Genomic DNA, 17,880 nt, shown 5'->3' on the forward strand with positions numbered 1-17,880 from the left:
CACCGTCGTCATCACAAAACGGAACAATTAGAAACATACAACACCATCAACAATATCCTGACAGGCATAAAATTCATATAAGAGGAGAAGAACGGCAACAGACTCCCATTCCTAGACATGATAGTTGAACGTACAGTTAACGGAGAGCTTCAAACCAGCGTCCACAGAAAAACAACACACATGGACCAAATACTTAATTTCAGAAGCAACTACTTCAACACCCACAAACGGAGCTGCATTAAGACATTATTTCAATGAGCTATATCACACTGCAGCACCTAAGAACTACAAAAAGAAGAATATGTATACAACGTTTTCAAGAAAAACAGATACTCAATAAACACAATCCGCTGATTCCTCAGAAACAAACCCAAACAAGCAGACACAATGCAACCAAAAACTATAGTCACATTATCTTACATCAAAGGCATATCAGAAATGACTTCCAGACTACTCAGACCACTTGGCATCATGGTAGCCCACAAATCTACCTTCACACTTAAACAACGAGTTATGAACCTAAAGAATCCATTAGATACCATTAGCAAAACTAACGTCATTTATGAGATACCATGCAAGAACTGTAAAAAAAAATTACATCGGACAAACTAACAGGAAACTTACTATCAGGATACATGGGAACACCAACTGGCCACCAAAAGACATGATTCACTATCACTAGTTTTTAGAAATACAGACTAAGAAGGACCCTACTTTGACTGGGACAACACACATATCATAGGACAGGCGAAACAAAGACATGCACAAGAATTCTTAGGGGCATGGCATTCTAAAAGAAGGATCTCACTTCTTACCACCAGAAAAGTCTTTGTGCTTGTTGAAAAGTTCTAGCAATGCCACATGCTTTGACAACCTAACTCAGGGAAAGACCCAACAGGATCAGCCTTTTCCTTTTCCTGCAGGCTCTCAAGGATGTGCTGATCAAAGGGTTTCAAGGATGTTTTGTCTGACCACTGCCTAATGGACTTGTGGTCAAAGGTGTTTTCTTTAACATATGTCTCCACAAGGGATAGGTAATACAGAATGGTCCAATTACTTGGGGCGCTTTATGACAATGACGCCTGATCCATCCTTCTTAACACCAAAGAGAGGGTGAGCCTCAGAATATAGGTGGTGGTGTCTGCATACAAAAGGATCTTTGCACAGCTTGATGCAGTCACACCAAAGGTGGACATCAAGATGAAGGTATCATTGAGTACATTCATCCCCCTCCTCATTCAGGTGTCCGTTGAGACCCAGTCCATTTTTGATCTCCAGGTGAAATGGAAGATGGCTCGGGTGACTGCTGTGGTGCAGGCTTTTGGAATAGGCCAGCTATACCAGGAGTACCTCACCCCGATGGCCACGTTTTTACCTACAATGGAATTGGAGTGGTGCTCCCATTTACCCAAGTTTCTGTCTCACCTTGGTGATTCACTCCTCCTAAATGTTGGTGCATGCTCCATCTCCCTAAATCATTTACCCAGCACCTTCAGATAGTCTGATCTGATGGGGAAGCGTTGAAGGATCAGTTGGCCCTGTTCCCAAAGAACATGGCTTCACTCTTGCTTTGACCTATCTTGGCTCCTGAGGCCAGTTCAAATTGGTCATAGATGCTCAGCAGTCTGTATACTGACAGCGAATCAGAGCAGAAATCGGCGATGTCAGCAATTCTGGTCTCCCTCCTATAGGAAGGATTTTGTGAAACTTGCAAAGATTGAGAAAAGATCTACAAGGATGTTGCCAGGGTTGGAGTGTTTGAGCTATAGGGAGAGGCTGAATAGGCTGTTGCTACTTTCCCTGGAGCGTCAGAGGTTGAGGGATGACTTTACGATGGTTTACGAGGGACATGGATACGGTAAATAGTCGAGGTCTTTTCTCTAGGGTGGGGGAGTCCAGAACTAGAGGGCATAAGTGTAAGGTGAGAGAGGAAATTTTTTAAAGGAACCTATTACGCAACTTTCTCGTGCACAACACAACATTCTCTGGAATGAGATGCCAGAGGAAGTGGTAGACACTCATACAATTACAACATTTAAAAGGCATCTGAATGGATATATGAACAGGAAGGGTTTAGAGGGATATGGGTCAAATGCTGGCAAATTGAAGTAGATTATGATTCAGAGATGCCGGTGTTGGACCTGATGAAGGAGCGTCGCTCCGAAAGCTAGTGTGCTTCCAATTAAACCTGTTGGACTATAACCTGGTGTTGTATGATTTTTAACTGAAGTAGATTAATTTAGGATACCTGGTCAGCATGGACGAGTTGGATGAAAGGGTTTGTTTTCATTCTGTACATCTCCATGACTCTACGACTACAGGGAAGCTTTGAACTGCAGGCTTCCACTGCCTGGCACCATCACCCCTCTCAGGCTTGTATCCTTCCTATTTGACTCAGCAAACGATTCTATATTTGACATTAAGGCACAGCAGACAGGGCAGCCCTGCTGATCAGGAAGGTTTCTGATTGATTGAGATTCCCATCCACTGATTAAGGCTGCACGCTGAAGTTGGTATAGGGCAGTCAGATACCCTCTCTGAATGAATTGAATAGAATTAATTGTCACATGTACGAAGGCACAGTGAAAAGCTTTGTCTTGTGAGCAATACAGGCAGATCACATAGTTAAGTAGCGTAGATAATTAAATAATAGGTAAACAGCGGCAAAAAACAAAATCACAAGCAAATGTTCAGTGTTTGTGACTCCGTTCAGTATTCTAACAACAGTAGGGTAGAAACTGTTATGAAACCAGCTGGTGCATGTGTTCAGGCTTCTGTACCTTCTCAGGTGGAGGTTGACTTGGTTGTTAAGCCACTGCACTGGCCTCCTTTCTTTCCTTGCCAGCTTTTCCGTCCTTCTGGGTGACTTGTTCCAGTGCTCCTGGAGAGTGGTGTCTTACCTACTTCAGGGGTCCATGGCTCTAGTTGTCACATTCAGGCATCTGAGCGTATACAGACCGTTGTCTTGGGCAGGCCTTGTAGAGGTGGCCTGTTCCTTCCTGGGGGTGTCACCCATGATCTAGTGTCATCGAGGTAAGGACAAAGACATTAAGGTCTAGTTGCCCTGCACCTTGTTCAAAGCATCACTGCTCCCTGGTTGTCTGGAGCTATGGAGCATTGAGTACCTCGTGGTTCCCTAATTTTGAGGTTGGGTTTCACTGGGCCCCTTGTGATGTCTTGCATTCCTTGGCTGGGAGGGTGCTCTTCTCCTTCTACCCTGTAGTGCTATATCTGTTTTTTTTTGTTTGTGGCCACTCTTCCACATATCTTTGTCATCAGAGTTGATGTCCTTCATGCAGCTGCTCCTCTTTCCATTTTACTTGGGGACCTATGGGGGCTCAATCTGGTTTCCTTTTGTATTTGTTCATCACCTTCCCCCACTCCCTGACTACTTTGTTCCCTCCTCCTCCTCCATTGCATCAGTATATTCAAATCAGTAGGGAAATTCAGTTCTGCACAGTCTTTGCAAATGGAGAACAAAACAACCCAGGGCATAGAAATCTGCTGCCTAGAACTGACAGCCATCAAGGAGGATCCTCTTCAGGAAGAAAGACCAATCAACTGGCGACCCTTCCTCCAACTCCTTCACAGTTACCCTGACTGTACTCTGGACAACCTGGCCTGGGGTTCGGCTACTTGCGGAGGTCAAAGCTGTACTTGGCTGTAGACTAACATGGTGTTCAGGCAAAACCAGCATTAAAGTCCATCAATAGCAGGTCAGCTCCATCAGTGATCCTCCAATGTCTAATCACAATCCAGGGATGATCTTAAAACCCTTTGATGATTTGCAACTTGGAGATTATGCTACATCTTCGCCAAAAGGCTGAGAAGTAATCAAATCTTATACTTTGAATGACTTTATTATATACTAAACTAAACCGTGCAATGAATTTTCAGTTACATTTGGTTTGAATTCTCCACTTAAATGGGTAAGAAATTGTATATGGGTGAGAAAGGTTTAATATTTGATTGAGTACAATAAGCACCAGCAACTGTGTTGGTGTCATGACGACTTGGTCAGAGTGAAAAAAAGGAGTTTACAGAAGTCAGACCTGGAGCTAGTGCATTCCTAACCAACTTTGAAATAATGCAGTTTGCATTCATATACATAGGCACTATTCATAAGTCATTGCAGTAATGTAATAAAGTTCACATTGTTTACTCAATAAGGCTCTTATAGTAAGACCTGAAAGGTGGATCATCTACTCAATACCGGACTTTTCCAGGCTTGAAAGGAACCCATATACAACAGTGGCAATGGTTGACCCTTGCCGCAACATTTGTGCTCAGTACTATTTCTAAATTGTGCCAAGTGAGAAAACTTAGAAGTCAGGCACTCAAGAAAGAACACATTAAAATATGCTGGTGACCTAGAAGACCTTGAGAAAAACACATACAACTGATTGCTGACGATAGTGCATCACACAAACCTCGCAGCAACACTCAACATAGCAGAATATTTCAAGAAGCATTTCAGACCTCATAAGAAAATGCACAGGGACAGAAGAAATCAAAAGCTCCATATAGGGGTAGGTACAGGCTACATTGTGACATTGTGTAAGCAGTCCCCAGTTGAGGCAGTGAAAAGACCAGACACTATACATTGTGAGAGTTAAAATCAACAGTCCCCATTACAAAATGGCAAATTTTAAACGGTGCAGTAATTCAGGTTCAAAAACAGAAATTGCTGGAAACGTTCAGCAGGTCTGGCAGCATCTGTGAAGAAAAATCGGAGTTAACTTTTCAGATCTGGTGACCCTCAGAACACAGTAATTCAGGTAATTTCAGTGTCGATCAGACATCACCAAATAATGTCAGTCAAGCGATCCCCTCTGGCCATTCCCCTCAATAATAAATATACCGCTTTGGATACCGTTTCTGGGAGAAGCGACCCACCATGGGAAAGCCACAGCGGCCAGGTCTCTGACACTGAGCCTGGCTCTGTGGCTTAGAAGGGAAGGGGGGAGAATAGGAGAGCAATCGTGATAGGAGATTCAATGGTTAGAGGAACAGACAGGAGATTCAATGGTCGCGAAAGAGACTTCCAAGATAGTATTTTGCCTCCTGGTTGCCAGAGTCAGGCATGTCCCAGATCGAATCTACAGGAAAGGTAAGCAGCCAGAAATCGGGTACACATCCGTGCCAATGACAGAGGTAGGAAAAGGGATGAGGATCTGAAAAGTGAATATAGGGAGTTAGATTTGAAGCTAGAAGGCAGGGCGAGCAGAGTAGTAATCTCAGGATTGATACTGGTGACATGGGCTAGTGAGGCTAGGAACAGAGAGTGAGTGCAGCTGAGCATGTGGCTGCTGAGCTGGTGTAGGAGGAGTGGCTTCGATGAGGATCATTGGGATACCTCTGGGGAAGGTGGGACCTGTACAAGAGGACGGGTTGCACCTGAGCTGGAGGGGCATCAATATCCTAGGCAGCAGATTTGCAAGAGCGCTTTGGGATGGTTAAGCTATGTTGGCAGGGGGATGGGAATCGGAGCTACAGATCAGAAGATGGGTTAGCTAGTAAACAGGCAGGTACAGCATCCTGAAAGTCTGTAAGGAAGGACAGAGTTGATAGGGCAAAGTTGCAGTCAGTGAGATGGGTTGAAGTGTGTCTACTTTAATGCATGAAGTGTCAGGAATAAGGGTGATGAACTTGAAGCATGGATCAGTACCTGGAGCTACAACGTTGTGGCCATTACAGAGACTTGGATATCATAGGGGCAGGAATGGTTGTTGGATGTTCCAGAGTTTAAATATTTCAAAAAGAATAGGGAGGGAGGTAAAAGAGTTGGTGGAGTGCCATTGCTAATCAGGAATAGTATCACAGCTGCAGAAAGGAAGGTCATTGAGGAGGGTTTGTCTACAGAGTCAGTATGGAAGTCACTTTTTTGGGAGTTTTTTTTTAATAGATCCCAACAGCAGAGACACGGAGGAGCAGATTGAGGGACAGATTTTGGAAAGGTGCGGAAGTAAGAGGTTTGATGTCATAGGTGAATTTAACTTCCCTAATATTGATTAGAACCTGCTTAGTTCAAATAGCTTGGATGGAGCAAATTTTGTCAGTTATGTCCAGGTTAGATTTCTGACTCCATATGTAAGAAGGCCAAAGAGAGGGCAAACCATAATGGATTTGGACTTGGCAATGAACCAGGCAAGGTGTCAGAACTCTTAGTGGGAGAGCATTTTTGTGATAGTTATCACAACTCCCTGACCTTTACTATAGTCATGGAGAGGAACAGGAGCAGATGGTATGGGAAAGTATTTAATTGGGGGAGGGGGAATGACAATGCTTTTAGGCAAGAACTGTGGAACGTAAATTGGGAGTAGATATTCTCAGGGAAATGCACAACAGAAATGAGGAGGTTGTTTTGGAAGCAATTGCTGATAGTGCTGGATAGATTTGTCCCACTGAGGCAAGGGCGGGATGGTAGGGTAATGGAACCTTGGATGACAAGTGATGTGGACCATCTAGTCAAGAGAAAGAAGCTTATTTAAGGTTGAGGAAGTAAGGACCAGGCAGAGCTCTAGAGGGTTTCAATATAAATAGAAAGCAGGAATTATCAACAGTGCTTTGCATGGAGGCCTACTGAAGATGTAACCTCGTAGGGTGACGAAACTTCTGGAAATTAACCTTGTAGCTCAGCGAGCAAACCTACATCCAGAGCATCCAAATATGTTTTCAAAGAAAGATTCTCAGAACCTGCAGTGCAGGAAGAGGCTATTCATCCCATCGAGTCTACACCAACGCCCCAAAGAACATCTTATCCAACCTATCCCATCCCCATAACCTCACATTTACCATGGCTAATCAAACAAGACACTACAGAGTAATTTAGCATGGCTAATCTACCTCATCTTTGTTTTGGGAAGAAACCAGAGTACCTGGAGCAAAGCTAATCAGATATGGAGAGAACATACAAACTCCACACACACAGTCACACAAAGCTAGAATCAAACCTGGATCCCTGGTTTGGAGATATCATTGCCTTTAGCCAGTTAGGTACCAATTGTTTGAGTGAGTGCATTGAAAAGTGGCAAATAGAATTCATTCTGGAGAAGGAAGCAGTTATGCATTTGGTGAGGACAAACAATGTAAAAACTATAACAATAAATAGGACAATATTGAAAGGCATAGAGAAAGTGAGAGATCTTGGAGTGCTTGTACACATGTCTCTGAAGGTGGCATGACAGGTAGATATGGTGGTGAAGATGATATATGGGATGTTTTCCTTCATTGGACAAGATATTGCAAGAAAATATTGTGGGCGGCACGGTGGCACAGTGGTTAGCACTGCTGCCTCACAGCGCCAGAGACCCGGGTTCAATTCCCGCCTCAGGCAACTGACTGTGTGGAGTTTGCACATTCTCCCCGTGTCTGCGTGAGCCCCCCTCCGGGTGCTCCGGTTTCCTCCCACAGTCCAAAAGATGTGCAGGTCAGGTGAATTGGCCATGCTAAATTGCCCATAGTGTTAGGTAAGGGGTAGATGTAGATGTAGATGTAGGGGTATGGGTGGGTTACGCTTCGGCGGGGCGGTGTGGACTTGTTGGGCCGAAGGGCCTGTTTCCACGCTATAAGTAATCTAATCTAATCTAAAATCAAAGATGCAATGCTGGAAATATATACATCACTGGTTTGACCACAGCTCGAGTTTTGTTTATAATTCTGATAACAAAATTACAAGAAGCACTTAATAACTCTTAAAATAATTTCACCAGGTCTTAAAGATTCGAGAGAACATGAGGAGAACTCTTTCACCAGACGATAGTGGGTGATTGGAATTTGCTGTCTAATTTGCTGGTTAAGGTGGAAACCCTCAAATCATTTACAAAGAACCTGGAGCCTGATAACCTGTGCTGCTCGCTAATTTAATCATCCACACAAATCGATAGGCAGGAAGGCTTAGCTTCCTATCCTGCCTAAGAAATTGGCTCCAGCTTGTGCCTTCATGACTACCAAGCAGTTCATGTTAAATTGTAATCCTATTGGACAAAGCAGGTTACACATTACAAAAAAAAAGTTAAATGCAAGGAATCTGCCAGAGCTAGGAATAGGACATTAGCTGTGGATTGTGGATTTAAACAGAAAATGTATGACTATGAGTACGTGATGATCAGACAATGTCTGTACTGCTGAAGGGGCTATACAAAGGAAACACAGGAAGTCTACCTCATAATGGTCGAGACATCCACAATAATTATTGGGATAAAATGAATGGTGAACCTAGGAACAGAGGGGAACTGAATACATCAGACTGTCGACAAGGCGGTCCAAATCAGCTACACGGCTGCAAATTTTATTTCTCCACCCTGGAGGCTTTCTGCCTCTATTCCTGATGAAGGGCTTTTGCCCAAAACATGATTTTCCTGCTCCTCAGATGCTGCCTGACCTGCTGTGCTTTTCCAGTACCACTCTGACCCAAATCAGCTACAGTCTACTTAACAAACTACCAGTCTTCCAAGTCTGAGGAAAACACATTCAGGGAGAATTGGTAAACCTCTAGATCATCTGAATTTGTAAAAGTCAGAAACCTGGGGAAATTTGGGGTCATGGAGATGGGAAGAGAGGTGAAAACAATTGTATAATTATCATGTTTTATATGGGTTTGAACACAGTGCCTTAGCTTGGGAAAAGGAGGAGCTTGGCAGAGATAAACCTGGGGCTAGACTCTGCACTAATGTAGTAAAAACAATGACTGCAGATGCTGGAAAGCAAATACTGGATTAGTGGTGCTGGAAGAGCACAGCAGTTCAGGCAGAATCCAATGAGCAGCGAAATCGACGTTTCGGGCAAAAGCCCTTCGCTTTATTCCTGATGAAGGGCTTTTGCCCGAAACGTCGATTTCGCTGCTCGTTGGATGCTGCCTGAACTGCTGTGCTCTTCCAGCACCACTAATCCAGTATCTGCACTAATGTAGTTTATACTTATGTGTAAATAGCTGCACTAATGCAACAAATTTCGTATTGTTTACTCAAAGCACTCCTAGTTAGAAAAGGCAGATAGTCTAACACATGCTAAAGCATTTCGGGGGATGAAAGGAACTCAACACGATAATGATTAGATTTAAGAACTTTTTTTAAAAGTACATGCACAAAACCTCAAAAGATTTTAACAACATATCTGATTCAGTAAACTATTTCTTACCAAGAATAGTAAGATATTACAATTGGTCAGATGAAAATGTTCCTGTCAAAAAAATATAAGATTTATAGATAAAGCAATTTTGCAAATGTATTATTTAAAGGTTATTGAAATTAATCCAGTCTGTGTTCAGTGAAGTTCGGAGGATTCAAGGATAACACAAATGTGACATTTTCGCTCTTTCATACGGAACACTATCCAGAGTTTCAAATCAAACATAATCCAAACAGTTGGCCATTTCTCATGGTAGTTCTCTCTAGAACTTCTGCACGTGTTACTAATTAGTGGATTCCTGTAGGAAAGGCAGATTTGGCAGATCATCATGTGGAGGCAACTTTCTTTTGCTTAGAAAGAACCATATGTAACTTTGCTGGTAAAACGTAGTGGACAGAAGAATTTAAAAAGAAAATCAAGAAAACTAGGACTTTATTGGAAATTTATAGTCTTAAGTCATACAGCTCAGAAAGGGCCCTTCGGCCAAAGAAGTCTTCACCAACAATAACTAATTCTAATGGTATGATAATCGCAATTTCCTCCACGCGTCATATATCCTTGAATGTTATGATATTTCAAGTGCTCATCCAAATATCTTTCAAAGATTTTAAGGTTTTCAGCCTCTGCTACCCTCCCAGGAAGTGCATTCCAGATTTCCAACACTGACTGAAAAAGTTTTTTTCACAAACTTTTTGCCGCTTACTCTAAAGCTATGCCGAAAGGTCCTCCCTACTCACCCTATCCATGTGAGTTACAAGTTGGCCAAAAAAGACTTAAAGAGAAAGCTAAGAAGAGCCAGGAGGGGACATGAGAAGTTGTTGGAGGACAGGATCAAGGAAAATCCTAAGGCTTTCTATTGGTACATCAGGAGTAAAAGAATTACGAGAGTAAGATTAGCACCAATAAGGATAGTAGTGGGAGGTTGTGTGTGGAGTCAGCCAAGATAGGGAAAGTGCTAAAATAGTACTTTTTGTCAGTATTTGCATGGGAAAAAACAATGTGGTCGAGGAGAATACTGAGATGCAGGCCACTAGACTAGACAGGATTGAAGTGCATAAGGAGGAGGTGTTAGCAATTCTGGAAAGTATAAAAATAGATAAGTCCCCTGGACCAGATGTGATTTATCCTAGGAATCTCTGGGAAACCAGGAGGGGATTGTTGAGCCATTGGCTTTGATCTTTATATCATTATTGTCTACAGGAACAGTGCTAGAAGACGGGAGGATGGCAAATGTTGTTCCCTTGTTCAAGAAGGGGAGGAGAGACAACCCTGGAAATTATAGACCTGTGATCCTTACTTTGATTGCGGTGAAGTGTTGGAATGGGTTATAAGAGATAGGATTTATAATCTTCTAGAAAGGAATAAGTTGATTAGGGATAGTCAACACGGTTTTGTGAAGGGTAAGTTGTGTCTCACAAACCTTATTGAGTTCTTTCAGATGGTGACCAAACAGGTGGATGAGGGTAATATCGTTGACGTGGCGTATATGGATTTCAGTAAGGCGTTTGATAAGATTCCCCATGGTAGGCTATTGCACAAAATGCAGAGGCATTTTGGAGGGTGATTTAGCAGTTCGGATCTGAAATTGGGTAGCTAAAAGAGAGAGGGTGGTGGTTGATGGGAAATAGTTATCCTCGTGTTCAGTTATGTGTGGCGTACTGCAAGAATCTGTTTGGGGTCCACTGTTGTTTGTTATTTTTATAAATGATCTTGATGAGGGCGTAGAAGCGTGGGTTAGTAAATTTGTGGATGACACTAAGGTCGGTAGAGTTGAAATGTGCAATTCCAGCCAATGTGCAAATGCAGCAGACTTGGAATAAGAACCACACAACTCCCATTTTTAGAACAATTTGTTTATTGGTTTTGAGTGGTGCTAGCCCAGCCAGCAATTACCCTGGTTATTATTAATAACTAGGAGAAGGAGAGGACTGCAGATGCTGGAGAGTCAGAGTTCATAATGCTTGACACTGGAAAAAGCACAACAGATCAGGCAGCATGTGAAGAGCAAGAGAGTTGACATTGCTGGCAAGACCCTTCTTCAGGTCTGGAAGAAGGGTGCTGCCTGAAACGTAGACTCTCTTGCTCTTCGGATATTGCCTGACCTGCTGTGCTTTATCAAGCGCCACACTTTTTTTGAAGTGCAAGATCAAAATGGGGTGGAGATTGAGGATCAGGATTATCTTAACAAGTAAAGACAAGAACAACTAAACAGATGATCCCTATTTTTATGACTAACACATCAATCTGCCCCATAAACACAAACAGTGGTTTTAGTAACAAAGCTATTTTTTGAATGGATTTATTATTGTTACATGTACCGAGATACAATGAAAAGTATTGTTTTGCGTGCTATCCAAACAAATCATACACAAGTATATCAGCTTAATAGAACAGAATGCAGAATATAGAAATACAGCTACAGAAAAGATGCAGAGAAAGATTAGCTTTGATATGAGACGTCTATTCATAAGTCTGGTAACAGTGAAACAAAAGTTGTTCCTGAAAATATTGACTAATGTTTTCAAACATTTTGTATTTTCTGCTCAACAGAAGACAGTTTGAGTGAGTATAACCAGGATTGTAGGGATCTTTGATTACATTAGCTGCTTTCCTGAGGCAGCAGGAAGTGTAGACAGAGTCAATGGAAGAAAGATGGGTTTGCGTGATGGACTGCATTCACAGCTGTCTTAATTCCTGTAGAGTAGTTGCCATACCATGATGTGACACATCGAGATAGGACTCTTTCTATGGTACTTCGATAAAAATCAGTAAAAGTCATTGTGGACATGCTGAATTTCCTAAGAATTCTGAGGAAGTAGAGTTATTGTTGTGTTTTCTTGACTATAGCATTGATTTGGACCAGGGTAAGTTGTTGGTGATATTTATTCTGAGGAACTTGAAGGTTTTGACCACCTCCACCTCAGCACCATTGATACACAGTTGCCTGTTCACCACTCTGCTTTCTGAAGTCAATGACCAGTTCCTTCATTTTGCTGACACTGGGATTGTTGTCTTACACTAAATTCTCTATCTTTTTCCTGTACTCTGATTGTTGGTGTTTGAGATCTATGAGCAAAACCTCTTTGCAGTGTTTGAATGCCTATGTCAAAGCAAACAACAAAATTTCAACAATAAAAAGCAACAAGCAAGGTGTCTGTAGTTAACTATTATAATGGTTGAGGGATAAAAAGGAGAAGACACCAAAAAAGGCACTAAGAAAGCAGTGAAGAGGCTGCCAGTGATGAGCGGCATAAAGAAGCAAAAGTCTAGGAAAGAAAGTTCTGTAAAGTGAGAAAGCAGGTTCACCCCATCACTGCACCTCTTCCAAGCATGTGAGCATTATGACCTCATTCAAGCGCATCACAAGCAATGGTTTCCCACCTGGCCCATTACATCAATTGCAATTCCATCAGCTCCTGCAAGATCCAGGCCATTGTGCACTTGCCGCTGCCTGGGGAGCTGGCAAACACGTTGTTGTGGTAGGGCAAAGGCTGTGACCAAGCAAGTTCACTAGCTCAAAGTGAAAGTCTACACTGCACTGAAAAACAGGTAAGGACACTAAGCCACCTGCACCCATAGCTCATAATGCTTTTATTTTGCTCGTCAATCAGCAGTGAAACTAACACCATAAACATTAGAAAGTTGTAACAAAGCAAACTAATCCTATCACCCAAATAATTCTCGTCCAGAACTTATGTTTCAGCAGCAGGAAGAGCAAAAGCGTCGACCAGGGGCTGATGGGAAGGTGAATCACTGCTCTAAAAACTTACCTCGTGAATAGGCAGAGCGCACGCTGAGCAGGAGTGGACACAGGGCTGCTGAGCAAGTGAAGTAATATATTTGGGTAGTTGCATTAACTGAAACACTACTTAGGTAGTGTCTCCTACCCATCCTCCTCCTCTAATCTGTGCGCCGGATTGGTAAGGTAACTAGCTTTCTTATTTCTTTATTTTTCTACAGTATCTTTAGGAATTTAGAATAGTGGCAATGGTGGTTAGGGCAGGTGAATGTTCCTCCTGCAGAAAGGGCCAGGTGATGTAATAGGCCAGGTAAGGGTCACTACTATTGTCCCTGCTGACTTCATCTGTGGGAAGTGCACCCAACTCCAGCTCCTCGAAAAGCGTTTTAGGGAGCGGGAGCTGGAGCTGGATGAATTTCAGATCATTCAGGTGGTGGAGGGAGTTATTGAAAGGAGTTACAGAGAGGTAGTCACACTTCAGGAGCAAGAAAAAGGCAGAGGGTTACAGTCAAGGGGCGAAAAGGGAACTAACAGGCAGCGTAAGGATCCCCCATGGCCGTTCCCCTCAATATTGGATACTGTTTGGAGGGTGAAGACTTACCAGGGGTTAGCCATGGGGTACAGGTCTCTGGCACAGAGTCAGTCACTGTAGCTCAGAGGGGAAGAGGGAAGAGAAGCACAGCATTAATCATGGGGGACTCCGTAGTTAGGGGGACAGACAGGAGGTTCTGTGGGAATGAGAGAGACCCACATTTGGTGTGTCCCATCCTGGATGCCAGGTTTCATGTCTCTGATCATGTTTTCCGGATTCTTGAGGGGGGAGGAGGAGCAGCTCCAAGTTGTGGTCCACATGGGCACTAGCAACATAGGTAGGAAAAGGGATGGGGATTTAAGGCAGAAATTCAGAGAGCTAGGGTGGAAGCTTAGTGTAAGAACAAACAGAGTTCTTATCTCTGGTTTGTTGCCCGCACCATGTGCTGGTGAGGCAAGGAATAGGGAGAGAGAGGGGGGCTACATAGATGGTGCAGGAGGGAGTGTTTCGGAAACCTCGATAATTGAGGCTCATTCTGGAATAAGTGGGACCTTTACAAACAGGATAGTCTACACCTGAATCAGAGGGATACCAATTTGCTAATGCTCTTCAGAAGGGTTTAAACTGATTCAGCAGGGGGGTGGGAATCTAAATTGTAATTCCAGTGTCCAGGAGATTGAGAGTAGTGAGGTCAGAAATCAGGTTGCAAGGCCACAAGAGGGCACCGGCAAGCAGGAAAGTGACTTGAAGTGTGTCCACATCAATGCCAGGAGCATCCAGAATAAGGTGAGTGAACTTGCAGCATTGTTTGGTACCTGGGACTTCGATGTTGTAGCCATTTTAGAGACATGGATAGAGCAGGGACAGGAATGGTTGTTGCAGGTTCCGGGATTTACATGTTTCAGTAAGGAGGGGAGGAGTGGCATGGTTAGTCAAGGACAGTATTACGTTGGCAGAAAGGATGTTTAAGGACTTGTCTACTGAGGTAGTATGGGCTAAGGTTACAAACAGGAAAGGAGAGGTTACTATGTTGGGAGTTTTCTATTGACCTCCAAATAGTTGCAGGGATTAGAAGAAAGGATAGCAAAAATGATTCTGGACAGGTGGTGAGTAACAGGTTAGTTGTTATGGGGGCCTTTATCTTTTCAACTATTGACTGGAAATACTGAAGTTCACATACTTTAGATGGGTCAGTTTTTGTATGTGTTGAGGATAGTTTCCTGACACTACTGTAAGACAGGCCAACAAGGGGACAGGCCACATTGGATTTGGTACTGGGTAATGAACCCGGCCAAGTGTCATATTTGGAGGTAGGTGAGCACTTTGGTGATAGTGACCACAATTCAGTTATTTTCCCTTTAGCAATGGAAAGGGACATTGCAGGACAAGAGTTATATCTGGGGGAAAGGCAACTATGATATGATTAGGCAAGATTTAGGATGCATAGGATGGGGAAGGAAACTGCAGGGATAGGCACAATTGAAATGTGGTGCTTATTCAAGGAACAGCTACTATGTGTCCTTGATAAGTACAAATCTGTCAAGCAGGGAAGAAGTCGTCAACTGAGGGAGCCATGGTTTACTAAAGAAATTGAATCTCTTGTCAAGAGGAAGAAGGAGGTTTATGTTAGGATGAGACATGAAGGCTTAGTTGGGGCGCTTGCGAGTTACAAGTTAGCCAGGAAAAACCTAAAGAGAGAACTAAGAAGAGCCAGGAGGGGATAATGAGATGTCTTTGGCAGATATGATCAAAGAAAACCCTAAAGCCTTCTACAGGTATATCAGGAACAAAACAATGACTACAGAAAGATTAGCGCCAATCAAGAACAGTAGTGGGAAATTATGTGTGGAGTCAGCGGAGATAGGGAAAGCACTAAATCAATACTTTTCTTCAGTATTCACACTGGAAAAAGAAAATGTTGTCAAGGACAATACTGAGATAAAGGCTATGCGACTAGATAGGATTGAGGTTCACAAAGCTGGAAAGTGTGAAAATCTATAAGTCCCCTGGGCAGGATGGGATTTATCCTAGGATTCTTTGTGAAGCCAGGGAGCAGACTGCAGAGCCGTTGGCTTTGACCTTTCTATAATCATTGTCTATAGGAATGGTACCAGATAACTGGAGGATAGCAAACATTGTCCCCTTGTTCAAGGGGGCATAGCTTTAAATTAAGGGGGGGTAGATATAGGACTGATGTTAGGGGTAGGTTCTTCACTCAGCGAGTCGTAAGATCATGGAATGCCCTGCCAGTAGCAGTAGTGGACTCTCCCTCTTTATGGGTATTTAAGCGGGCATTGGATAGGTATATGGAGGATAGTGGGTTAGTGTAGGTTAGGTGGGCTTTGATCGGCGCAACATCGAGGGCCGAAGGGCCTGTACTGCGCTGTATTGTTCTATGTTCTATGTTCTATGTTCTAAGAAAGGGAGTAGAGACAACTCTGGTAATTATCGACCAGTGAGCCTTACTTCGGTTGTGGGTAAAGTGTTGGAAAATGTCATAAGAGATAGGATTTATAAATCATCCAAAGAGGAATAAATTGATTAGGGATAGTCAACATGGTTTTGTGAAGGGTAGGTCGTGCCTCATAAACCTTATTGACTACTTTGAGATGGTGACCGAACAGGTGGATTGAGGGTAAGCTGGTTGATGTGGTGTATATGGATTTCAGTAAGGTGTTTGAAAAGGTTCCCCATGGTAGGGTATTACACAAAATACGAGGCATGGGATTGAGGGTGATTTAACGGTTTGGATCAGAAATTAGCTCGCTGAAAGAAGACAGAGGGTGGCGGTTGATGGGAAATGTTCGTCCTGGAGTTCAGTTTCGTGTGACATACCACAAGGATCTTTTTTGGGGTCATTGCTGTTTGTCATTTTCATAAATGACCTAGATGAGAGCGTAGAAGGATAGGTTAGTAAATTTGCTGAAGACACTAAGGTCGGTAGAGTTGTGGATATTGCCGAAGGATGTTGCAGGTTATAGAGGGAAATAGATAAGCTGCAGAACTGGGCTGAAAGCTGACAAATGGAGTTTAATGCAGAAAAGTGTGAGATGATTCACTTTGGAAGAAGCAACAGGAGTAAAAGAGTATTGGGCTAATGGTAAGATTCTTGGTCGCGTAGATAAGCAGAGAGATCTTGGTGTCCTTGTACACAAATCACTAAAAGTTGCCACCCAAGCTGATAGGGTGGTTAAAAAGGCATACAGTATGTTAGCTTTTATTGGTAGAGGGATTGGGTTTCAGAGCCACGAGGTCATGCTGCTTGCACCTGTACAAAACTCAAGGATGGCCACATTTGGAGGAGTGCATTCGGTTCTGTCACTGCATTATAGGAAAGATATGGAAACTTTGGAAAGAGTTCAGAGGATATTTACTAGGATGTTGCTTGGCACGGAGGGAAGGTCTTATAAGGAAAGAATGAGGGACTTCAGGCTGTCTTCATTAGAGAGAAGAAGGTTGACAGGTGACTTAATTGAGACATTTAAGATAATTGGAGGGTTACGGAGGGTTAGAAAGGGTGGATAGTGAGAGCTTTTTTCCTCAGATTGTGATGGCTAGCACAAGGGGACATAGCTTTAAATTGAGGAGTGATAGATATAGGATAGATGTCAGAGGGATTTTCTTTACTCAGAGTAGCAGGGGCATGGAACGCACTGCCTGCAACAATAATAGACTTGCCAACTTTAACGGCATTTAAATGGTCATTGGATAAATATATGGATGAAAATGGAATAGTGTTATATAGATAGGCTTCAGATTATTTCCACAGCAATATGGTTGACTCCCAACAATGGCCCTCAGAAATACCTTTGCAAACCATTTATTTTGTTTCATCATTACCTTTAATAGTCATTATCACTAGTCAAAATTGTTAACTTCACCACCAATGTTCACATCCTAGGAATGAAAATTTTGGTTTATGGCTGGTAGGCAAGTAATTCTAGGCCGCATATCCCATAACACAACAGAATCAGCTACATTGCTTGCATATGTGTTTGCACAAATAAATTGCTAAGGATTGAAACTCAAGCCAGAAAACAAAAGTTATTACAGCTAGACTCTCGCAGTAATGCAAGCTGATCGGCATGATGTGACAATTCATAAAACAAAAGTGGTTCTGAGTTTGCCAAATGAAACAAATTGATCAATTTTAAACAAAGGCAAAGAATGCTGAAAAGGTCAGCTGGTTCTCAAAAGAGTTCTGAGTCATAGAATCATAGAGATGTACAGCATGGAAACAGAGCCTTTGGGCCAACTTGTCCATGACAACCAGAAATCTGAAACTGATCTCGTCCCATTTGCCAGTATTTGGCACCACATCCTTCCAAACCCTTTCTATCCATATACCCATCTTTTAAATGTTATAATTGTACCAGTTTCCACAACGTACTCTGGCAGTTCATTCCATGCATGCACCACCCTCTGCATGAAAAAGTTGCTGCCTAGATCCCTTTTAAGTCTTTTTGCTCTCACCTTAAAT

The 17,880-nt window shown here is 42.8% G+C and overlaps 1 protein-coding gene across 5 annotated transcripts in view; it reads right to left on the reverse strand.

Annotated features, from left to right (window-relative positions):
* Positions 1 to 17,880, reverse strand: part of ror2 (receptor tyrosine kinase-like orphan receptor 2) — a 358,843-nt gene that overhangs the window by 214,933 nt on the left and 126,030 nt on the right. The window lies entirely within an intron of this gene.

The sequence above is a fragment of the Chiloscyllium punctatum genome, chromosome 2, assembly GCF_047496795.1.
Source record: "Chiloscyllium punctatum isolate Juve2018m chromosome 2, sChiPun1.3, whole genome shotgun sequence".
NCBI lineage: Eukaryota > Metazoa > Chordata > Chondrichthyes > Orectolobiformes > Hemiscylliidae > Chiloscyllium > Chiloscyllium punctatum.